The sequence below is a fragment of the Nomascus leucogenys genome, chromosome 4, assembly GCF_006542625.1.
Source record: "Nomascus leucogenys isolate Asia chromosome 4, Asia_NLE_v1, whole genome shotgun sequence".
In the NCBI taxonomy this organism is placed as follows: Eukaryota; Metazoa; Chordata; class Mammalia; order Primates; family Hylobatidae; genus Nomascus; species Nomascus leucogenys.
The window spans coordinates 108,627,582-108,639,550 of record NC_044384.1 but is presented as its reverse complement, the minus strand read 5'-3'; the positions used below and the strand labels follow the sequence as shown (position 1 = coordinate 108,639,550).

Sequence of the window (11,969 nt, the reverse complement as noted above, 5' to 3'; positions counted from 1 at the left end):
GTAAGGGAAATAAATCAATGTGGAGTGGCTCAGACTAAGGGCAATTCACACCCATCTTAAAGATAGGATGACTGAAATTATTGAACTGGAGGAACAGAAAGAAAAAACGATGAAGAAAAGTGAACAGAGAGGTAGGCTGGCAGATACATTCATCAGCTTGCTCCTTTGCCTGTGGACGCTGCCGAAGAAGCATCATTAAAGTCTCTTTTCTCCCTGCCGTCATGTCTAAGTCAGAGTCTCCTAAAGAGCCCGAACAGCTGAGGAAGCTCTTCATTGGAGGGTAGAGCTTTGAAACAACTGATGAGAGCCTGAGGAGCCATTTTGAGCAATAGGGAACGCTGACAGACTGTGTGTTAATGAGAAATCCAAACGCTAAGCACTCCAGGGTCTTTGGGTTTGTTACATATGCCACTGTGGAGGAGGTGGATGCAGCCATGAATGCAAGGCCATGCAAGGTGGATGGAAGAACTGTGGAACCAAAGAGAGCTGTCTCAAGAGAAGATTCTCAAAGACCAGGTGCCCACTTACCTGTGAAAAAAAATTTGTTTGTGGCCTTAAAGAAGACACTGAAGAACATCACCTAAGAGATTATTTTGAACAGTGTGGGAAAATTGAAGTGACTGAAATCATGAATGACTGAGGCAGTGGCAAGAAAAGAGGCTTTGCCTTTGTAACCTTTAACAATCGTGACTCTGTGGATAAGACTGTCATTCAGAATTACCGTACTGTGAATGGCCACAACTGTGAAGCTAGGAAAGCCCTGTCCAAGCAAGAGATGGCTAGTGCTTCATCCAGCCAAAGAGGTCGAAGTGGTTCTGGAAACTTTGGTGGTGGTCGTGGAGGTGGTTTTGGTGGGAATGACAACTTTGGTCCTGGAGGAAACCAGTGGTCGTGGTGGATTTGGTGGCAGCCATGGTGGTGGTGGATATGGTGGCAGGGGGGATGGCTATAATGGATTTGGTAATGATGGAAGCAATTTTGGAGGTGGTGGAAGCTACAATGGTTTTGTCAATTACAACAGTCAGTCTTCACATTTTGGACCCATGAAGGGAGGAAACTTTGGAGGCAGAAGCTCTGGCCCCTGTGGTGGTGGAGGCCAATACTTTGCCAAACCACAAAACCAAGGTGGCTATGGCGGTTCCAGTAGCAGCAGTAGATATGGCAGTGGCAGAAGATTTTAATTAGGAAACAAAGCTTAGTAAGGCAGAGGAGCCAGAGAAGTGATGGAAGCTATAGGTTACAATAGATTTGTGAACTCAGCCAAGGACAGTGATGGCAGGGCTTAGCTGCTACAAAGAAGACATGTTTTAGACAAATTCTCATGTGTATGGGCAAAAAACTTGAGGACTGTGTGTGTGAATAATTGCATAACAGGTTATTTTAGTTTCTGTTCTGTGGAAAGTGTAAAGCATTCCAACAAAGGGTTTTAATGTAGTTTTATTTTTTGCACCCATGATATTGTTGGCTAAATGTAATAGCCTGATGGTGATGCTGAATAAATGTCTTAAATAAAAAAAAAAAAAAAAAAGGGAAAGTGAACAGAGCCTAAGGGACCCAGGGGACACCATCAAGCAGACAAACATATGCATAATGTGAATACCAGAAGGAAAGAGAGAAAGAAAGAGGCAGAAAGACTAGTTGAAGAAATGTTCCCAGACCAAACTGAGGGTCGGTCTGCTATTTCTCGCTGCCCAATAACAAGATGCAGATGAACTAGGGAGGAAGAGAGTTTTTTTAATTTCTGTAACTGGTTACAAGGAGAAGGCCTGGAAATTATTGCCAGACCAACTCAAAATTACAAAGTTTTCCAAAGCTTATATACCTTCTAAGCTATATGTCTACGTGTAAGTGTGCATTCATCCAAAGACATAAGTGATTAACTGCTTTTAATCTATAACTAAGGTCTGAGTCCTGAAGACCTTCCTCTGGAGCCTCAGTAAATTTACTTAATCTAAATGGGTCCAGGTGCCGGAGGTGATTACTCTTATCTGGTCTCCTGCTAAATCACAGAGGTTTGGGGAGTTCCTTCAGATCCCCAGTAAAACTTTTTAAATTCTAAATGGGTCCTATTAAGAATTCCTTTGTTGTTTTGTAATGCTTTAAGGCCCAGGAAAGGCCTAGGCAAAACCCTTGGTGGGCATTTCTTACATTCCAGCCTTTGTATAAAGGGAATTGGCTGTTTCAGCTTTGAATATTTAACTTAACCACTTAGTACTGAAACAGTTGTTATGGAGGCCTGCATTAGTGAGACCTTGCCGGCCACAGAAATAATGTTTGAAAACTTCCTAAACTCAATGAAAAATACAAATCTACAAATTCAAGATGCTCAACAAACTCCAAGTAAGATAAACTCTGAAAAACTATCATTTTTTAAAAAACCAAAAGAAAATAACAAGTGATAGTGAGGATGTGGAGAAATTGAAACCCTTGTGTATTGCTGGTGGGAATCTAAAATGCAGCCTCTGGAAAATAGTATGATTCCTCAAAAAATTAAACATAGAATTACCACATGATCTGCTTCTGGGTATATATCCAAAAGAAATGATGGCAGGAACTCAAGATATTTGCACACTTGTGTTCATAGCAGCATTATTCACAAAAGCCAAAAGGTGGGAGCAATGAAGTAACCAGTGACAGATGAATGGATAAAATGTGGTATATACGCATCAGTGGAATATTACTTGGTCTTAAAAATGAAGGAAATTTTGACACTTCCTACAACACAGATGAAACTTGAAGATATTATGCAACGTGAAATAAGCCAGTAACAAAAAAGACAAACATTGTATGATTCCTCTTAAATGAGTTTCCTAGAGTGATTAAATTTATAGTGACAGAAAGCATGGTGGTTGCCAGAAGCTGAAGGGTGGGGGAAATGGGGATTAAGTATTTAATGGGTATAGTTTCACTATACAACAAACAGGTTATAAGAGACAAAGAAGTATATTATATTATAAGTGCCCAATGGGTACCCTGTCCACTGCCTACGCAGAACTGATTTATCAAAAGAGGAGAATTGCAATAGAGAAAGTAATTCATGCAGAGCCAGATGTGCAGGAGACCAGAGTTTTGTTATTACTCAAATAAGTCTCCCTGAACATTCAGGGATCAGAGTTTTTAAGGACAACTTGGTGGGTAGGGGGGAAACCAGTGAGCTGGGAGTGCTGATTGGTCAGAGATGAAATCACAGGGAGTTGAAACTGTCTTCTTGCGCTGAGTCAGTTCCTGGGTGGGGGCTACAACACCAGCTGAGCCAGTTTATTGATTTGGGTGGTGCCAGCTGATCCATCAAGTGCAAGGTCTGCAAAATATCTGAAGCACTGGTCTTAGGTTTTACAATAATGATTTTATCCCTAGGAGCAATTTGGGGAGGGTCAGAATCTTGTAGTCTCCAGCTACATGACTCCTAAACCATAATTTCTTTTTTGAGACTTGTCCCCAGGCTAGAGTGCAGTGGTGCAATCTCGGCTCACTGCAACCTCCGCCTCCCAGGTTCAAGCAATTCTCCTGCCTCAGCCTCCCAAGTAGCTGAGATTACGGGTGCCTGCCACCATGTCCAGCTAATTTTTGTATTTTTAGTAGAGACGGGGTTTCACCATGTTGACCAGGCTGGTCTCGAACTCCTGACCTCAAGTGATCTGCCCGTCTCAGCCTCCCAAAGTGCTGAGATTACAGGCGTGAGCCACTGTGTCTGGCCCTAAACCATGATTTCTAATCTTGTGGCTAATTTGACAGTCTTAGGAAGGCAGTCTAGTCTCCAGGCAAGAAGGAGGTTTGTTTTGGGAAAGGGCTGTATCATCTTTGTTTTAAACTATAAACTAAGTTTCTTCCAAAGTTAGTTCAGCCTATGCCCAGGAACGAACAAGAACAGCTTGGAGGTTAGAAGCAAGATGGAGTTGGTTAGGTCAAATCTCTTTCACTGTATCAGTTATAATTTTGCCATGGCAGGTTCAATATATTAATAAAATATTCCATACAGGAGGCAAGTTAAACAACTATAAACATTACACACCTAATAATAGACCCTCAAAATACATAAAGCAAAAATTGACAGAATTGAGGGGATAAATACATTTTTATAGTAATAGTTGGAGACTTATTTACCCCACTTCCAATAATGGATAGATCAGACAGAGGATAAGAAAATAGAGAATCTGAACAATGCAATAAGCCAACTAGACTTAACAGATAAATATAAAACACTCCACCCCAAAACAGCAGAATACACATTCTTCTCAAATGCTTATGGAACATTCTTCCAGAGAGACCAAATGTTAGGCCACAAAACAAGTCCTAATAGATTTATAAAGATAGATATTATACATATCTTCTCCATCCCAAACAGGATAAAGTTAGAGCTCAATAGTAGAAGAAAAAAAAAAAGTCATCCAAATTTGAATGGAAGAGGGAAAATTATATTCTCAGATAACATGATCCTGTATACAGAAAATCTGAGTCCAAAAGATAACTAGTACATCTAATAAACTAATTTAGCAAAGTTGCAGCATATAAGATCAAAACAAAAATCAGTTGTGTTCCTATATAGCAGGTATGAACAATCCAAAAAGGAAATTAAGAAAGCAATTTTATTTCCAATAGCATCTAAAAGAATTAAATACTTAGGAATAAATCTAACCAAGCTGGTGAAGGGCTTGTATCCTGAAACTACAAACTGTTACTGAAAGAAATTAAAGACTTAAATAAATGAAAAACTATCCTATGTTCATGAATAGGAAGACTCAACATTGTTAAGATGTTAATACAGTCCAAAGTGATCTACAGATTCAATGCAATCCTAATCAAAATTCCAACAGACTTTTTCACAGACATAGAAAAGCTGATTCTCAAATTCATATTTAATTGCAGGGGGCTCCTTTGTCTTAGTCTTTTCCTGCTGCTATAAAAAAATACCTTAGACTGGGTAATTTATAAAAAATAGAAATCAATTGCCTGTAGTTCTGGAAGTACAAGATCGAAGCACCAGCAGATTTGGTATCTGGTGAGGGCCTATCCTTCATAGATGGTGCTTTGTTGCTGCATCCTCATATGGCAGAAGGGGTTGGAGGGCTCCCTTCAACCTCTTTTATAAGGGCACTAGTCCCATTCATGAAGCTCTTACGACTTAACCACTTCCCAAAAGGTCCTGCCTCTTAATACCATAACAATAAATATTTAGTTTCATCTGCTGGACGTGTGGCTCATGCCTGTAATCCCAGCACTTTGGGAGGCTGAGGCAGGTGAATCACTTGAGGTCAGGAGTTTGAGACCAGCCTGGCCAACATGGTGAAAATACCAAATATAGCTGGGCCTCGTGGTGTGTGCCTGTAATCTCAGCTACTAGGGAGACTGAGGCAGGAGAATTGCTTGAGCCTAGGAGGTGGAGATTGCAGTGAGCCAAGAGTGCACCACTACACTCCAGCCTGGGCAACAGAGTGAGACTTCATCTCAAAAAAAAAAAAAAAAAGAAAAAAGATTAAGTTTCAGCATGAATTTTGGAAGGACACAGCATTCTGCCCCTGGCCCTACAACATTCATATCCATCTCACAGGCAAAATACATTCATTCCATGCCAATAGCTCCGTAAGTCTTTTTTTTTTTTCATTTTTAAAAATTTTTTTGTAGAGATAGGGTCCCACTATGTTGCCCATGCTGGTCTCGAACTCCTGGCCTCAAGTGATCTTCCTGCCTTGGCTTCCTAAAGTGCTGGGATTACAGGAATGAGCCATTGTGCCCAGTCACTCCCATAAGTCTTAACATGTCCCAGCATCAACTCAAAGGTCAAGTCCAGACTCTCATGTAAATCAGATATGAGTGAGACTCAAAGGTGCGATTCATCCTGAGGCAAAGTCTCCTCCAGCTATAAGCCTGTGAAATTAAACAAGTTATGTGCTTCTAAAATACTGTCAACAGAAGAATAATGAAGTTCATACATTTGATAAGGAGACCTTTATTTCTCATAAAGGATTGCAGCTTACAGGGTGGCCATTCTGATAGGCTAGGAGGCATAGCCTCCAGCCAGAAGCTAGAAACACACTTTGAGGGAGGTGAAAAGGGAATAGGAGTTTATGCTGAGCAAGAGAGCCAAATATACATATTCAATAATCTATAGGAAGAGTCATGAGCAGTTTTGAGGAGACACGTGCACATGCACAATTGAACTTTGTTCTTCTCCATGGGACCCATGTTCAAAAAATGGCAGCATTAGCATGATCTGAAGATGAAGTTTTTGGCCCTCTGATGTCAAAAGGTGAAGCAGAGGATGTGCTTCACCCTTACTGTGCATTCTCTGTAGAATGGCCAGAACCACTCAATGGTTGGTGGTTTTTTATCAGTCAAAAAAGGAGTGATAGCATTAGGCAGTTGGTTGATATTGGAGATGGAGTATTTTGAAAAGTCTGGTTTCTGTTTACTTTTAGGGAAGAAAGCCTAATTGTGGTTAGCAAGGGAGTGGGTATAATGAGGTTATCTAATCATGGCCAATAACTCAGTTTTTAAGGTTACTCTGTGGTTCCCTTGGCCAAGAGATGGTCCATTCAGTCAGTTGTGGGATGTAGAATTTTATTTTTAGTTTACAATACAATGGTGGGACAAGCATAGGATAAATACTCCCATTCTGAAAGGGAGAAGTAGGAAAGAAGGAAAGGATAACAGGTCCCAAGTAAGTCCAAAACCAACAGGGAAAACAACATTAAGTCTTGAGGCTGGAGAATAATCTTCTTTGACTCCATGTCCCCACTTCTGGACACACTGGGGTGGGGACCGGGTCCCCAAGGCTCCAGGCAGCCTTGCCCCACAGCTTTACTGAATGCAGCTCACAAAGTAGCTCCCATGATTTAAGAGTCTTCTGCCTGTGGTGCTTCCAGATAGAGCTGCATGCGGAGGCTCTACCAGTCTAGGATCTTGGGGGCAGCCCTGCTCTCATGTTCACTGGGCACTGCCCTAGTGGGGGCTCTCTGTGGTGGCCCTGCCCCTGTGGCACTCCTCTGCCTGGGCCCTGAGACTCTCTGGGGCATCATTTGAAATTTAATCATCTAGCTATGCCCCCACAGCTCTTGCATTCCGTGCATTTGGAGAGTTAGCTCCGTGATGGTGCCGTGTTTTTTCTTTTGTGACTTCTGGAGGGGGAGCACAAACAGTACCTGGGCCTGCTTGTGCCACAGCTGGGGTAGTCAAATGGGAATGTTAGGAACAAAGCCTTGAAACTGTTCTGTTCTTGTGGCTCTGGTATTTTGGGTTTGTGATGGGTGGGGACTGAACTGCCAGCCACACAACTGAATAGTAAAGGGAACTCTGGAGCAACAGTTAGAGATATTGGACCTACATAGGAGTCCATAGGCTACATAGGTACCCTACCTTCCTATTGTGTGTACTACTCATAGGCCTTGTCCTTTTTTGTTGGCGAGTATAATATAGAGGTTACAATCATTGGCTACAGATGACAATATACAGGCTAAAATGTTTTATGTGCAAGGCAATCAGTAAAACTTTATGATTTAGAAACAAATCAGCAAAACTTCACGATTCAAAAACAAATCATTGGCCGGGCGTGGTGGCTCACGCCTGTAATCCCAGCACTTTGGGAGGCTGAGGCAGGTGGATCATGAGGTCAGGAGTTCGAGACCAGCCTGGCTAACATGGCGAAACTCCATTTCTACTGAAAAATACAAAAATTAGCTGGGCGTGGTGGTGTGTGCTGGTAATCTCAGCTACTCAGGAGGCTGAGGCAGGAGAATAGCTTGAACCCGGGAGGTGGAGGTTGCAGTGAGCTGAGATTGCACCACTGCATTCCAGCCTGGGTGATAGAGCAATACTCTGTCTTGGAAAAAAAAAATCATTGTCCTTTTCAATGTCAGCAGGTTACATATTAATCAGTACATCAACAGTATGAGGAACTAATAATAAGATTTGGAAATTCACCACAAGACTGTTTACTCTGAAACAGGATATAAGCCATGAATCACAAGACCCTCCCCAGGTGATTAATTTGAAAGCCTGGCAAATGTGATCTGTAGGTTATCACCTTAATCTGAGAATATCTTGATTTCATCTTTGTTCCCAAAGGATATTTTCACTGGGCATAGAATTCTGGGTTGACCATTCTTTTCCTTCACCATTTAAAAAACTTTGTGTTACTTCCATATATGCATGCTTAGGTATACCCTCAACATTCAGCCAGGTGTTTGACAACTCTGCCTTAGCTTTCACTTCCTGCTTGCACAGACCCTCAGGGTCAGCCAGAGGTGAGATCTTTGAGCTTTCTCATACCTTTCCTGGACATATGCACAGCTCAATGCATGTATGGGGACATCTACATTCCTAGGTATATGTCAGAGCTATTCAAAGCCTCTATGGACATCTCATTCTCCAGGTTTTCCTTTTAAGCTCTTTCATTAGCCTATGATTTGCTCCAATTGTTATCCATCAGCTTAGGCAGCTGCAAAGATGAACAATTAACTCTAAATGTTTTTGACTGACTTATTCATGAAAAAGTCTTTTGCACTGAGTGAACTCCAAGTTGGGTCAAATAAAGACAGCCTTGCAAGTGGGGTTTTCCAGGGAACCACTAGACAGGTCAAATAATGACAATTCTCCAGGAATGAGGCTTTGAAGGAACTCCAACCCCATCTTCCCCCTCTGGTGGCTGCCAGGCTGCTGATTTTCACTATGATTGTGGGCTGTTGGTTTTCAAGGATACTGCAAAACTGGAGAGCGGGGATGGGAATAGGGCAAGTTAAAACACCACAAAGCTTGTTGCTTCTACCAAGATTCAACTGTTTTCTTGAATAAATCATCTCTAGGTTGCTACAAGCCTTAGGTTAACTTCTAGAATCCTGAAAAAGTTGATTCTGACAATTTTTTGTGCAAGTTTTCTAATCACTTTTTTTAGAAGAGAAAATTTTTGGAGGTCCCTATTCTGCCATTTTCACCATTATGGTGACCATAATGTCACCATAAGAGCCCTTGTTCAAAATTCCCTGGTTCCCTGGAGTTTTCTCCTTTATATCAAGAAGGTAGACAAGTACTGTCCCCTAGGGACTGGGGGTTGTTGTTTCTGTGAAAGAACAAAGGCTTTCCATAAGCAGCCCCAATGCTTCCTCCCTTCCTACCTGTTGCAGAAGAACTGCCCTGCTTGTTTAATGTTGCCTACATGTTGCCTACAGAGGATGAAATTTTCCTACCTTTCTCTGTCCCTCTTCATGCCATCCTCAACAGTTACTTAGATCTCAAAGGCTACATGCAGGGAAAAAGGAGCCCAGTCTCTTTAAGGCTATTGGTTGGGAACAGGGTCCTCATTTACCTAAAAGGACATGGGGAATGGGAACATGAGAGGATAGGAAACCATTTCATTGCAAGAATGCTCCAGACAAAGGTCACTGCAAGGTCTTGCAGACAGAGATACAGGACAGCCCAAGGCCACAGGTTCAGGGGACCAAATTATCCATAGAACAGAGATGAAGGCTGATCCCCAAAATGGGATGGGATCAGGGTTAGGGGTACCCAGTAAGTACCAGTTCATTCCAGAATCCCAAGGATGAATGGGGCAGGGGGTACTCTGCTCATTCTGGTTTGCCATATTGCAGGATTAAGGGAATTAGGGGGGATGTCCTCTTGTTCCCTTCTCTCCTTTGTTCTCTCTTCACAGGTGGGTAATCATGCCTCCGTAAAACAAGATGGGACCAAAGTTAGGGGTACCTGGTAAGCACTGGTTCATTCCAGAATACGTAGGTTGAATGGGGGAATGCCCTGTTCACTCTGGTCTGCCATAAGTGCAGGAACCCCAAGGACGAATGGGGATACCATATTCACTCTGGTCTGCCATATGTGAAGGAACCCCTAGAATGAATGGAGGATGGCCTCTTCACTCTGATGCCATAAATGCAGGCAAAAGATAGTAGGGAAACAAGGGGGTATCTTTTTTTCCCTTCTCTCCTCTCTTCTCTCTTCGTAGATGGGCAATCACATCTCCATACCACAGGACACACCCCTTGGATGCATCCTCAAGAACTGGGAAAAGTTTGACCCACAAGCTCTAAAAAGGAGAAGGCTAATTTTTTTTGTAACACAGCTTGGTTCTGATATGGACTTGAGGACCAGCAATCTTGGCCAGATAATGGAAGTATTAATTTTAATACTATCCATCAACTAGATTCGTTTTGCTGCCAGCAGGGAAAATGGACAGAAATCCCTTATGCACAGGCTTTCATGGCCCTAAGAGACAACCCTGACCTTTGCTGGGCTTGTAAAATGGACCCAGTGATGATAGCAGCCATCACCAGGTAACCTCCTCCAGTAGAATTTGGGAGACCTTTTATCAGATTTGCACAGGGCTCAAGCCCCAGAGGAACCAAAGGTGGAATTTAATTCAAACAACGTTGCCTCTTTTATCCCCGTTATATCCAAGTCTCCCAGTCCCATAGCCTTCCCCTCCCTACCCAGGGCCACCCTCTGGATACCACCCCCTTAAGTTATCCCCACTTCAGGAGGTTAGCAGCCCCATTGGGCCAACTAGAGTCCAGACTCCATTCACTATGTAAGACCTGAGCCAGATTAAAATGGAGCTATGGAAGTTTATGGAAAACCCTGACTAATACATTGAAGGGTTCCATTTACTAGGCTTAACATTTGAACTTACTTGGAAGGACTTCACAGTCACACTAGGCCAAACTCTGTCTAAGGGAGAACATGACTCCATTATGGAGGCAGCCCAGCAATTTGCAAGTGCAATGCACATGACTGACCCTGGTGGCTACCTTATGAGGGCCACTGCCCTTCCCCAGGTTGGCCCTCAACTGGGAATACAATACCCAGGGGAGTATATGGGCAGTGAACCACATCCCCATAATGGGGATGAAGGATAGCAGAGGAAAGCCTGTAAACTGCAATAAATTGGCCCTAATAGATCAAGACCCTCTTGAAAATCCCACTACTTTCTTAGAGAGGCTACATTAGGCCCAAGTGAAACATACTAACCTTGACCCAGACACCCCAGAAGGATGCCTTCTTTTGTATCCCCATAGACCCATCTTCCCAATTGTTATTTGCCTTTGAATGGGAAAATGAAAAAGGAAGGAGCCAACAGCTCACCTGGACTGTGCTTCTGCAAGGTTTTAGAGATAGTCCCCATTTGTTTGGGCAAGCCTTGGCTAAAGATTTTCAAGACCTGACTCTTGAGGGGGCAGATGTGTCCTACAGTATGTGAATGACCTGCTAATCTCCTCCACCACAAGACAACTGGGAGTCCAAAATCTAGTCCAGACACTACATTTTCTTGCAGACAGAGGGTACAAAGCATCCAAGGCCAAGGCACAGCTACTAAGACAAGAGGTCCATTACATGGGGATAATCCTGATCCCTCGAGAACACAAATTCTCCCCAGAACGGATACAGGCCACCCTTAAAATACCTATCCCAGCCACCCAAAAGCAGCATCAGGCCTTTCTAGGGATCACAGGATATTGCAGACTTTAAAGACTGGGTTATGGTGGGATTGTTAAGTCCTTATATTAGGCTCTAAAAGAAGGGACTGATAAGGGACTCACTTCTCTGGGGAAAAGATCAGGAACAAGCCTTTAGGCAGCTAAAGACTACTCTCTCATAAGCACCAGCCCTTGGGCTACCCATACTAACCAAACTGTTTTAGCTTTTCATCACCAAAAGCCAAGGTGTAGCCTTAGGAGTCCTAACTCAAATTGTTGGGTCAATCAAATGTCCTGTAGGTTACTTTTTAAAGAACCTAGACCCAGTAGCAAACAGGTGGCCACACTGCCTCAAGGTAGTGGCTGCACAAGCCCTCCTACTGGAGGAGGTCCTTAAAATCACCATGATACAGTCAATCCAGCTCCTGATGTCCAACAAATAAGCCCCTTACTGGACATAAAAGTGCCACAATGGCTCACTGACAACAGATTGCTAAAGTATCAAGTGTTGTTAGAAATCCCACAGGTAACAGATGAGTGGTGCTCCACCCT

At 42.8% G+C, this 11,969-nt stretch overlaps 1 pseudogene; it reads left to right on the top strand.

Annotated features, from left to right (window-relative positions):
- The first annotated feature begins 221 nt into the window (after window positions 1-221).
- LOC100590352 lies at window positions 222-1,186 on the top strand (annotated as a pseudogene).
- Window positions 1,187-11,969: the final 10,783 nt, after the last annotated feature.